At 38.2% G+C, this 12,270-nt stretch overlaps 1 long non-coding RNA gene across 2 annotated transcripts; it reads left to right on the forward strand.

Annotated features, from left to right (window-relative positions):
• The first annotated feature begins 498 nt into the window (after positions 1–498).
• Positions 499–10,331, forward strand: LOC143693911 (uncharacterized). 2 transcript variants are annotated; one of them, XR_013181920.1, is made up of 4 exons: positions 499–4,020; positions 6,910–7,028; positions 7,116–7,266; positions 10,172–10,331. It is a non-coding gene; the product is annotated as an uncharacterized LOC143693911 (long non-coding RNA). The 2 variants fall into 2 exon arrangements; XR_013181919.1 differs by lacking the exon at positions 10,172–10,331 and having other exon boundaries at positions 7,116–7,306.
• Positions 10,332–12,270: the final 1,939 nt, after the last annotated feature.

The following is a 12,270-nucleotide window of genomic DNA, read 5'->3' on the forward strand; positions in this document are numbered from 1 at the left end:
CTCTTCCCTGTTTATTTATTCCTGCCTCTATATTACAAGGCTCTTCTGTATAGCCTATATATATATCTATACATACAAATATCTATATATATGATAGGGCATGATGATAGTGGCTATTCCTGAGTGTGAGGCTTTGATTTTAATATCAATTGTCATGGTTACACGATGATATTCTGTCAAGATCTAGCTCAAGATACTCTATACCAAGAAGGCAGGTTCCTGACATTTCTGCGAGAATGGCAACTTTTAACTTCAGCTAAGTGATAGACTTGTGGTTAGTCCTTGCATTGATCACTGAAGAAATCAGGCAAACAACATCAAACTGCTGCTTTTGCTCTCCACAGAGCAGACCTCAGCCTATTTTTCAAAATATTTAAAATCAGTACAGAAATAAACGTCTTACAAATCATAAAATGTTATGTTGCAGCAATGTAATCGTGTTTGACCTGGCATTTAATATGAAGCCTACTTAATTCAGGCTCCAGCTCAAATAAGAATTTTCAGTGAATGAATCTATGAGAAAAGAACTTGTGAAAGAAGGAGAAAGATTTATGTATGCCTTCCTTTTTGCTAAAATGAATGGAAATATCTAGCATGAATGAATATGTTCTAGGAATTTCATTTTGAGCAAGGACTGGATGCTGACATGATAGTTACCTTTAAGGAGGGTGCTTGGTCTTATTGTACCAGTCATTTTACAAAAAAAAGAAAAAAAAATAGTGTGGCAGAGTCTACTCTTAGAAATAAAGAGTTTCAGTAAAAAAGAAGGGAAAGTCTGCAAGCCAGGGGAAGAAAGCATCAAGATGTGACATAAGCTGATTACAGTCACACTGTAAAGCAGTTTTATTTATGTCCCTTGAAATATAATATTTTAAGACAGCCTTCAGAAAAGGCTGAGAGATCCATATCTTCATGAAGCCTATCCTATTATATCCAGTTGTGAGTACAAATCAAACAGAATTTCAACAATGCCCTTTGAACTCCACAATAAATTCTAGACACAGAAGAGATGCTATCTTTTAATTTTCACAATATGGATGTTCTCTTCCCATCTATAACAAGCTGATGTACTTTTTTTTCTGATAGCAACAAGCCTGTCTATTGGAAATAATGCCTAAAAGAACTTCTAGTGTAAAATATACCAGATGAGGTGCTGGTTTTCATGTTGCAAGCATTATGGTCTGAATTTATTTGCCTCTAATAAAAGAAGAAAGCCAAGAAACCCTGTACTTACGCTTCACCAGAAGCAGTTCTCTGTCCAAAATTCTCTTATTTTTGACATTTATCTGATTCAGTTTTAATGCATTATTGCTATAGGGTGAGCTGTTATTCTTTGTCGTTATTTCAGGACTGTCTTCAAGGTCTCTGGGCAAGATAAGAAGCAGGGAAACAGCAAAAAGCCCAGTCTAGCCTTGTGTGTTTGTAGTATAGCATAGTAGATCTCACAGTTACTCTTCTTATGGCTATCATTCTCCCCCTGAACTGCACAGCTTAATTGTATTTGTCAGCAAAAAAGTAATTTGTTTTTTTAAAGGTGCATTTGGGTTTTTCCTAAGGACAAGCCTCTAGGCTGTGCTCACTGGCAGAAACACCTCCAGCAATTTGCATCACATTTGGACTGGGAGATCCATCCAGTCAGGCACCTGATCGAGTATTCTGTGCTCTGTTTCCTAATATTTGATTGAAGTATTGGATTCCCTCTCTTCATAAAGCCATCATTCACAGCTACTGTGCTCTTCCATCCAGGAATCATCAGTGTCAGCATTGATGGGAACAAGAAGACTGACGGTCACCTCACTGAAAGCACTTCTTGGCTTAGCAAACCTGACTGTATTCAGTGTATTTCAGTGAAAATGAATCTAATTTCCCTAGTAAACCTGTTTTGAGGTGCTGTGTTAAGTCAGGAAATAAGATTAAAAATATAATTCAGATACTCATAATTGCATAATGCATCACATTTAACATATTTAACCAAAATTTAACTACCATTGTAATTTTCTTTGCGGTATTAAGTTACTACTGCTGCCAAAGTGGGCAACCACAGAGCATCTAACCAGCTAGCTAAAGGAAATAACCACAAACTAATTTGCTACTTCGTATATCTTAAGATATTTCAGTCCAATAGGATATCACCAAGGAAGCAAACACAAACTATGCTGTACTATTAAAAATATCCTGGCTGCCTTTTTAACAGTGGCAGACTATCAGTCCTCAAACAGGTCTTGGTTTTAAAGTTTTCAGAGTCAGTAGACAGATGATGGCTGTTAAAAGCCCCACACTGCTCTCTAATCAGAAGGTAAATCCATAAGTGATGGAGGCCAAGAGCACCACAAGTCACTCTTGAGTGTTTTGGTGACACAGCAGTAATGAACCCTCCATTTTGAGGTTCATTAAAGACACAGTTAAATTAGTTGCTGGCTGTACCTTAAAATAATTCCTTTTGTTCCAGATGCACTTAGCTAGGTCGTGTCAGCTGCTTTGAGATTGTAATTGGCTTAGCTGCTCCCAGTGAGGGACACTTCTCCAGCTTTTATAGCAGCTGACCTGTCTCATACACTGAATGGAGTTCTGTGGCTTTTTTGGTCAAGAGACTGAGTGAATTAAATCAGTCAGATTAAAGTAGACTCATACTAGTAATGTGTTCCGTGGGTGCCTCCTGATCTCATATAAAAAGCGAAGAAAAGAAAATTTTATATACTTGAAGGAGTAAAAAACAAATAAAAATCTTACCCTGTATAGCACATTGTTTCTTCCACTTTTACTGACAGGCAACATCATAAAGGCAGCTGCCAAGGACATAACACATACTTTAAAATGTAAATTGTTTAGGAGTGAAGCACCTTTCTACAAAGATCCTCACCTCTTCAAAGAAGCTTCTTTGAAACAAAACTCTGCAGATACTGTACATCATTTCAGGGGAGCTAATAAGTGAGCCTTTAAAGCTTGCTCCCATGATTTCCATAGAATTAATGGTAGATTATTTTCCAGGATATGATCTGCTTTTTCTGCAGATTACTAAAAATTGGTTAAAAAATTATTAGATACAGTGAACCTGAGTGGATTTCCTACCTCCCCCAACATCAGAATGGAAATATTTTGACTAACAACCTCTCTTTCAGCAAATTAGCTGGTGCAGGTTCTCTCTAGATGGCAGTGGAGCTCTGTCAATAGCAATTGTGCTTCCTTCCCCCACCCTCTTTCCACATCTTCTGGAGACTCATTTTCAGCTGTATTGCTCTATGATTTAACAGGGCTTTGATGCTGTGAGATGTTGGCGGGCACAAATCAGACTTTCTTTTCTAAAAGGATAATATACTGCTTTTTCAAAGTCAATTAACACTTAGGGCAAATGAAATGGGGAGAGCTAAAGGTCAATTACTAAAGGATGGCCACAAAAATTTTTCTGGTTTACACAGCATTCATCCAGGGATTGCAGATCAGTGGGGAAAGAAAGGAAATAGTAATTAGCTCATTTGATTTCTTGATGGTTACCAACAAGATAGTTAAATACCGATTATCTCTTTTATTATTATCAAGTGTGGCTGGTGCTAATAATCATTCGGACCAGCTCCAGACCATTTTTTTTTTTTTTCCAAGGCATTGTACCTCCATCACAGTAGCTGCCAGGTTGTTGTGGCAATTTGTGCACCAGGCAAAGGTTAGCAGAGAGAACAGCTTTAATACTTCAGGTTTGGAGTAGAGTTAGTAAGCTTTGTGTGTAAAAGAAATATTGTAGCTGGCCAGTCCAGCTAGGAAACAAAGAAGGGCATTATAGGAAGGGAGACTGAGTGCCTTTTCCACTGTCATTCATCATCCTGTTTAAAACAAGCAGGTGAGTTAAAACTTGGCCTTTGGAGGTCTGTGGTGCACTTTCATTGGCTAACCACCAGCTTAGTTTTCATGTCATGACTGTGATGCTGTTTTACAGGTGAACCACTATGGATTTAAAGATTTAATCAGACAGGGCTCCAGCTGCTTAGATTTATCTGTCTTCGTGTTGCTCATCCGAGTCACTCTGGCGTAAGTGATGCAACTGAGTGGTGTCAACCACAAACATCTAAATCATTTTGAGATGTATGCCTTGTTTAAAACAGGGAGGTTTGTGTCAAGAGAACATGCAGCTTAAAGGATCCCTCCATAAAAGTAACAAACTTAAAGCACCATTGATAACAAAGTGAGGTAGCAGATTACTCTCTCGTCAGCTTAGCGGTGACTACACATGAAAATGGCCGGCCTTGAATCTGTGCTCCCTGCTTGCCTTTTGTGTGGCAAACAGCTTTCCAGGCAAGACTCACACTTAAGATTGCAGTCAAAGTTCATTTCTATCTTTTTTAGAATAACTCTGCTGAGTTTAATAACCTCTTCCTTTGTGAATAAGGAGTTCCTGTTTGCAGTTACATGAAAAGAAAGAAAGGCCAGTGTTACAGGCAGCAGGAGATTATTTCAGGCCTGACTATTCAGAGGGCTTTGCAAGACCATGAGGGCCAGGCAAAGCACATAATGAGCAAATTCTTTTGAGGTAAATGATTATTTGGGATTCTGAATGGGCCTTTAACTTGTGTGGGAAAATACACTGTGTGTTGCACTTGACTTGCATGCAGGTGTAGTGACTTACAGCAGTGCTCATTTCAGTGTCTGAGACAGCAGGAGAAGTAATACAAAGTGCTGCACCTAGAAGTCATGCTCTCTTGTTTTCTGGTGTGTCAGAGAGGCAAACCTCTCCTCAGCAGTGAAGTGTAGTGCACTGTCTGCCTGCCCTCCCCACCAACCTGGATCCTTTTGTTTCCAAAGCTCAGCAGCTCTGCTCTCCAGCTCCAGAGATTTGCTCAATTTGCTTCCTTGAATTTACCAAGGGAGGATCAAATGGGGATCTCTCTTCTTCCTACAGCTACAAACTCTATCCCACTTGAAGGACATGTGGAAAGTTTTATTGTGGCAGTGGCTGCTGTTTTGTTGGTGCCTGAGCTAGCTAGAGAGCACAGAGTTCTGCACTTTGGCTTGCCTTGCACAGCCCTGTTCAGAGACAGACAGTTTCCTGGCAAACGTGCATCCTGCTGCCTGGGTGCAGTGTTTTCCCTGGACAGACCTGCTGTTGGAAAGTTGGCAGGTAGGAGCTGTATCTGTGGAACTGCAGGGCTATTTTGGCAATGTGTCTGCACATAGCAGACACCTGACCAAACTTCTGGGCAGGTTTTACAGCACATGTAATCTAAATGCTTCTGTGGTACCTTTTACTCTGTGTTTCTCTTGTCATGTCTACTTATCTTGCAGAAGGTTTATTTGGGGCAGACAACATGATATTTTTGGACTGCTGTGTGCCCAGGAAAGCAGGGCAGGTTCACTGAGCACATTCAGGTCAGTTGTGCTGTGTCTGCAACTGATCTGCAAATGCAACAGAACACAGTGCAAGGGACACACGTTTTGGAGAAATCACATTTGTCCCATTGTCCTGGAAAAAAGCCAGCTTTGCTGAGGTGGCCTCAGGGTTGCCACTGTGATGACCCTAGAACAATTTTGGGGAGCAGCTTTCCATGTGTGAACCATGTTAGTGCAGTATCTGTTCTACTGGGGAGCAAGAAATTCCAGATATACTTACAGGGAGGCACTCTTTCCCACAGTTAGTGGAATTGTGAGGCTGACTCCCCTTCCTCCCTTTTATGAACTTAGTTCTGTTCTCCATTGAATGAGACAGCATCTATCCTGCACTCTTAAAGGAAAAGGGAATTTGGATGCAACTTTGGTATTTGCAGCTTTGAATTGGTAAGCTTGTGAAAACAGCTGAACTTCACTTCAGCAAAATCAGGAAACACAGAGATGAGCCATAAGAAAAGCAAACAACCAAAAAAACCCAACAACAACAAACCCCACAAAAAACAAAACAAAACAAAAAACCGAAAAAAGCAAAACCAAAAAAAAAAAACCCCCAAACCCTGGGTATCAAAACCAGTCCCTAAAGCTCTGTGTATAATGTCTTGCCATCTGAGCCAGCATCCATTGAAATAAATGATAATTCCTTTGCTCTATTGTAGACAGAAACAGCTTCAGGCAAAATTGGCAAGGTATGCTAGACCACAGCTTCCCAGTGTGTTATGTTTTAGGGAACTCACTCTCCCACCCAGCACATTGAGGGGGAAATCCACTGTTTTACATAGAGAAATAGATAAACTACAAGCTTTTAAATTACTGGTATTGATGTATGGCGAGGATTAAAACATGACATCTTTCTTTATGAGCTGATGCCATGATTCACTTCAGGCAATCTGCCTTAACAGATGCATAAAACCCAGGATGGGTTTATGGCCATGACCCTTTGTGGCTCTTCATGGTCCTTCTCTTGACCCACTCAGATCAGACTCTTTCTGAAAATGTGAATTTTATTCTGGAATCCAAGCAGTCATGTACATGAAGAAAAGTGATTCATGATAAAAAAAAAAAGACTGCAAAAAGTCAGTAAGTAATGGATTTGCACTCCTTGTCTCCTTGATTCCTGGAAACAGGGAAATAGACCTGAGCTATGAATGTCTGCTCATGGGATATTTCTTATATTTCACTATTTACAGTGGACTGTAAGGAAAATGAGTTTAAAATAACAAAATTAATATTTCATTTCCCTTAATTTGATAGAGGGGGGTTTTTGAGCTTGACAAGGCTCACTAATTAATTTGCTCTTCCAGTTGGAAAATATTTCTTCCATTTTTATTCAGGCTGTGAAAGAAACAGCATTTTTGTTCCTTGGAATATGCTCCCTGGTGTGTCTTGCCTCTTATAAATAGGATTATTGGAAAAGGGTACCAATGGATTATTGGAAATTATTGTTTGTGTGTTTTGGTGGATATTGGGCTACTGTGGTAAGGTCAATGGGAATCAAGAAAGCACAAAGGACTTACATTCTATTTTTTTGCCATGTAGAAGGACCCTGAAAGGTTGTTTTTCAGGAAGCTGTACCTACAGGAGACTGAAGCAGTTCAGCTTTGAGGATGGAGGTGGAGAACATCAAGGACTGAAGGTGTTTATGGAAAAGGCTTTTGGTAAGTTTGGAAGAGTTTCTTTTCCTTAGACACATCTAAAAGACAGAAAGGACAGACTTCTTTTTTTCCCCTATTGTTGTTTTGCAGACAAACCTGAAAAAGAGAGGGGAAGACATTTCAGTGGGGAATTTCATGGAAATATTTTGTCATTCTCACATGATGCAACCACCAGCAGACTGTTCTTTTCTGTAATGAATGTGAATGTAAAGGGGAACTGAAGACCCTTATCTACTATGAAGTAAGATTTGAATAAAAAATGAGCTTCATCTTTCATTCAAGTCAGCCAAATAAATGGTTTTTAACCCTTGTGGAAAAAAACCCCTCTTGATCTATTTATATGTCCTGTAGCCAAGAAAAACATAAAAAACTACTGGAATTTGGAGCTGTTCATTTATTACTCATAAAATTGAGTTCACTTTGAGCCACATATTGAATGATGCTGGATTTATCTTATGTAATTTATATAGGGTTTATATCACATTTCCTATGGAGTGGGTATCAATCAAGGGAGTTAACCATACTTTCCTTGTCAAGCAGATACAAGTTAGTTTCAGAGGCTGAAATATTGTATTCCCACACTGTGGAGGAAGAGATCAGTGGCCTTCTTTCTTGACAAACTTTAGAAAATCTGTGAGATAGTTCATTTGTGTTACTCTTAGCTGAGTGTTGCATATTCCATCACGTTTGAAAACAATTTTTTAAAGGGAGGAGCTTTTTTTTCTTTTTTAAAAAATAATACCATAAAAATGATATGCAAGAGAATATAGATTGTGTCAGAGTCCTTTCAGATTCAAAATATCAATATTTTCTTCTGCTACAATGGTTTAATTTAGAAGAGTCTTCTTTTGGTAAGGAATTTGTATCTCTTTAATGAAACTGAAGAGCATGAAATGTGGTTTCCCTTCTTTTAAATGAGGCCAATTTTAGAGAAATAAAATGAGACATGAATAAATTGTTGAAGTCACAGTGCATGAAATTAAGAGAGCCCTTGACTATATTGGCAACAAGTTTTCTCTCAAGTGTTTTCATGACCACAGAGCTAAGTGGTTGTGGGCTAATTGTGAAGAGGTGTTTTTTGTTTTCTTTTGGTTCCTATGCCTTTGACAGATCTATTGGCTTCAAGTTGTTTTGCAGATTCTATGGTCCTGATCCTGCTGTTTTTTCATCCTTGATCCCAGGTGCTTTGAGGTAGGTGGAGCCTCCTGGCTCCAGCCAGGTGTTCTGTGTGTAGGTGCATTTGCTTTTTTATTTAAATATCCCTCCTTGGAGGCAGGGACACTGAAATCAGTGGGGCACAGCCAAGGTCTTTTCCTGGACACAAAGAACTGCAGGCTCAGAGCTATTTGTCAGGATTTTTGGAAGTTTTCAATGCAGTTGTGGGTTCCTCATCCTCTAAGTGTGACCTAGTGCAGTGGGATGAGGTAACCTTGGCAAACACCCACCCAGCCTTTCTCTCACTTCATTTCCTCAGCAGGGGAGGAAGGAAAAAAAATAGGAGGTAAAAGCTGATGGGTCAAGCTAAAGACAGGGAGTATTGCAAGGAAAAGAGACCTTAACAGATGCGTTACTAAAATTTCCATTTTATTGCCAATTTATATAGAGTCATTAGAAAAAGAGACAAATACTACTAAAATACCTGTCCTACCACACCTCCCAAGCTCATCTTTCCTTCTTTATTTTTCTACCCCCTACACAAGGAGGTATATCAGGTTCTGAAAGTTTTCCTTTCAGAATTATATCCCAAGAAGAGCTCTGGTTTTTTTCAAGTAAATCATAGGACAACCCTCACTGTCCTCTAGCAAATTTGATACTCTTTCATGTCTTCTGGAGATTCAAGAATGACAGAATTCTGCAGGAAGAGAGAGAAATGAAAAGGATTTTTAATAAAAAGTGGCCTTTAAAAAGTGGGTGAATAAAATTATCAAATTCAAATAAATTCAATAGGGTAAAAAGTGAGACAGGGAAATTAAACAGTCTAATAATTGAAAACAAAGAGGCAGTAAATTTAAAAATTCTACCTTTTTTGGACTATTTTGGGTATATTTTTTAAAATGGAAAAGAAGTCCTGATTTTCTGCCACAAAAAAAGGGAAAAAAAAAGCCAAGAGAAGCTTTAATGAATAGAGCACTAATTTTGAGTGAGTACTCATCAGAACACAAGAGAATCCTAGCATTTTTGCAACACAGAACATGTCTGCTTTAAAGAACATTAACAGGTGTCACGTTTTTCTGAATTGTGACATTTCCTCATTCATTTAAAGCTGGGAGTGTGTCCGAGCTCTGTTTCAGAAAACTAAAAGAAAAGTTTCATGTTCTAGATCACAGCAAATGTGTGATTTAGGAATCCATTGTTGTTAGCACTATATTAGCAATGTAATGCTGCTGTTGAACTTCACTTACAGACCTCAGTGGGATTGCAGTGTTGTGCTGGTTTGGGATCCAAATCACAATTTCCCTGAAAGCAAAGGGAATATATTGATTTAACCAACCAAAGATATGGCCTCACATGCGCACAGCCATACCCATTTAAATCAAAATTCAGTTTCTCATGTGGAATTCTGATGATTTTAGAGATACATCTCCAGCCATGGTTACATGGCCACACGTTTGTCTCAGTGTTCAGCATAAAAATTCTTCAAACTTAAATTGGTCATAAATCTGTTCTATACTGTTTTAGTGGAGAGGGTGGGAAAAGACTAACTTTTCTTGGTGAGGGTGGAGTGGGAATCTGAGTTCTGTAAAGAGTGTGGCATAGAAGAATATCCTTTATCCCTCTAGCTTAAAGATCTATCAGTGTTAGCCTGACTGTAATGTGGTAACTGAATGGCAAATCAGAAACCCCTGTCAAAAATGCTCAGTCTTGGAAATTAAGTATCACTTCATGTGAGAGAAAAATGATGGTAGATGGGAAATACTGATGCATAAGAATGGAAATAATTGTGATTTCCATGAGAGGATTGCTAGTTTGCAGGATTTAAATTGCATGCAAAACTGGATTTTACATCTCTAATTGAAGACGTGTTGCCTTAGAGGCTTGACTTGACATTGACAAACTTGAACAGAATACAAAGACAGCAAAATGGGCTTTTGTTTGCCTTGGAAGTGATTAACAAACTCATACTGTGATGTTCCTTTTATTCCTAGGAATGCCAGTGGGATGATAAGGTTACTTCTACAGCAGATTAAAGGTGCCAGTTACACAGTGGTGGTAAGAGGTATTGAAACACAAACAGGCCATGCAGAAAGACTCTGATTTCCCAGAGAAAAACCTCTTATTTTCTAAGATTATAGCAAGTACAAAGGAGGATTTTGGAGTGATGATAATCATGAGGTTTTCTTTTTAATGAATAAAATTCATTCTAGAGGAGACATAAGATGTCTGATTGATTTTATTATTTAATACTTTTTGATCATTAGATTAGGAGTTTTGCATGCATTTAGGAGAGCTTCATCCTCTACAGACATAATTTGGGAATCATATAATTTTTTGAGGCCATATAGCAATATTTATTACTCATATTTACTAAAATCCGGTATATATTGCTCATTAATGCAACTAATTTTCTGCTTTTTTCTTTTTTTCAAGGACCCTGTACATTATCCTTTCTCAAATTTGTACTTAATGCTGGGCTTCTATTCAAGAGGCAGAATAGATTGCTTCTACATCTGGCAGGATCACTTATATTTTTTTCAAAGAAATCATTTCTAGGTAATAGAAGATGATATAATTCTAGGGGATGAACACTTTGTCAATAGAAGTTAAGGCATGATATCAAAAAATAAAAAAGATAGTGTGAATTCTAAAAACAGGGTGCTGTCAGGTCTAGGACGTTGTCCTTTAGATATGGATAAGCCAATAATGAGTTGTCTTTCCTGAAGCTGGTTTTGAAAAGTCAAAATTTTTGTCTTTGCCTTTAGATGCACATGAAAGAGTACCTTACTTATTTTTATTACTTCATTATATATTTGTTTTTATTGCAGAACTATCCTTTGGTATTATTTTGCTACTGCTCTGTATAGATAAGCAAATTACAGAAACTTTTCCAAGAGAGGTGAATGCTCATGTTAAGAGGAGCATAGTCTCTCTTAGCCTGGGGGCTGGAGATGCAAGAATTCCTTTCTGTTCTAGGTCACACACTCAGGTTCTTCTGTTGGTTTGAGAAAGGCAGGAGATCAGCCAGAAATTGCAAGGTTACCCAGATTTTCCAGTGGCAGTTTTGAGAAATGAACAATAATAATGTGTTTTAGAGACCATGGGATGATAACAGTTTGGAGGGTTTTCTAGAGGATTTTTTGTAGTAGTAATAATAATAATAATATTTTTTTTCCTGACTGTAATCCTGAGATTTATATTAACAGTTTCATCACCTGGTCCTGTCCCTCTTCTGGACAAGGAGAGAAATATCTGCAGATAGAGCAGACCTGTAACAAAAAGTAATGCACGGCTGGTTGCTCAGCACATGAATTTTCATCTGATTGTAGCCAAGGATGAATGAGTGGGTTATTTGTGCCCTGCTAAAAGTAAATTTGCATTTATGAAGTGGCAGAAACAGACATATTCTGAAGGTGACTGTTCAGTTGTGGGGGGCACCAAGAAGGGCTTCAGCGACTGAGCTGTCCATGGATCTTGTTCAATCCTAGGGACTAAAAAGGCTCAAAGAACCTTGTTATAGTTTTATGAAGATCACATTTTTGTCTTCTTTACCTGAACTGGTTTTCACTATACCCTGTGTGTAATTCCTCAGTTTGCTGAGCCTCAAGTATGAGTAACCCTTAGGTTAAACATACCTTATTATTATTATAGCCTGAGCTCCACTGAAGTATTTCATTTGACTACAAATGATGAAGAAAATGAAAAAAAATTCTGGAGCAGCACCCCTTGCTTTGTCAGGGCAGCACACATCTGTTGTGTACATATCTATTGCTGTTATTAAGCCACATAAAAAAGTCAGTGCAATAATACTGTGAGTTTCAAAAAAATTCCCAAGTTGTTCAATATGCATATAAAGGTTATGTGGTTGTATTATGTTGTTTCATGCTGCAAGAAGTTGCTGTAAGTTCAAGCACCCCTCTTAAATGAAATGCTATTAGAAAAGGCACTTGCTAGCAGCATAAAAATGTTATATTAAAAAATAAGAATGCAGATGCAAATAGACAGTCTGACAGCCTCTCACAGAGGAAACCATGAATGTGACAGATCTCCATACTATAAAACAAATCAAAACATAGCAAAATGCACTCCA

This window comes from Agelaius phoeniceus, chromosome 4 (assembly GCF_051311805.1).
Source record: "Agelaius phoeniceus isolate bAgePho1 chromosome 4, bAgePho1.hap1, whole genome shotgun sequence".
NCBI lineage: Eukaryota > Metazoa > Chordata > Aves > Passeriformes > Icteridae > Agelaius > Agelaius phoeniceus.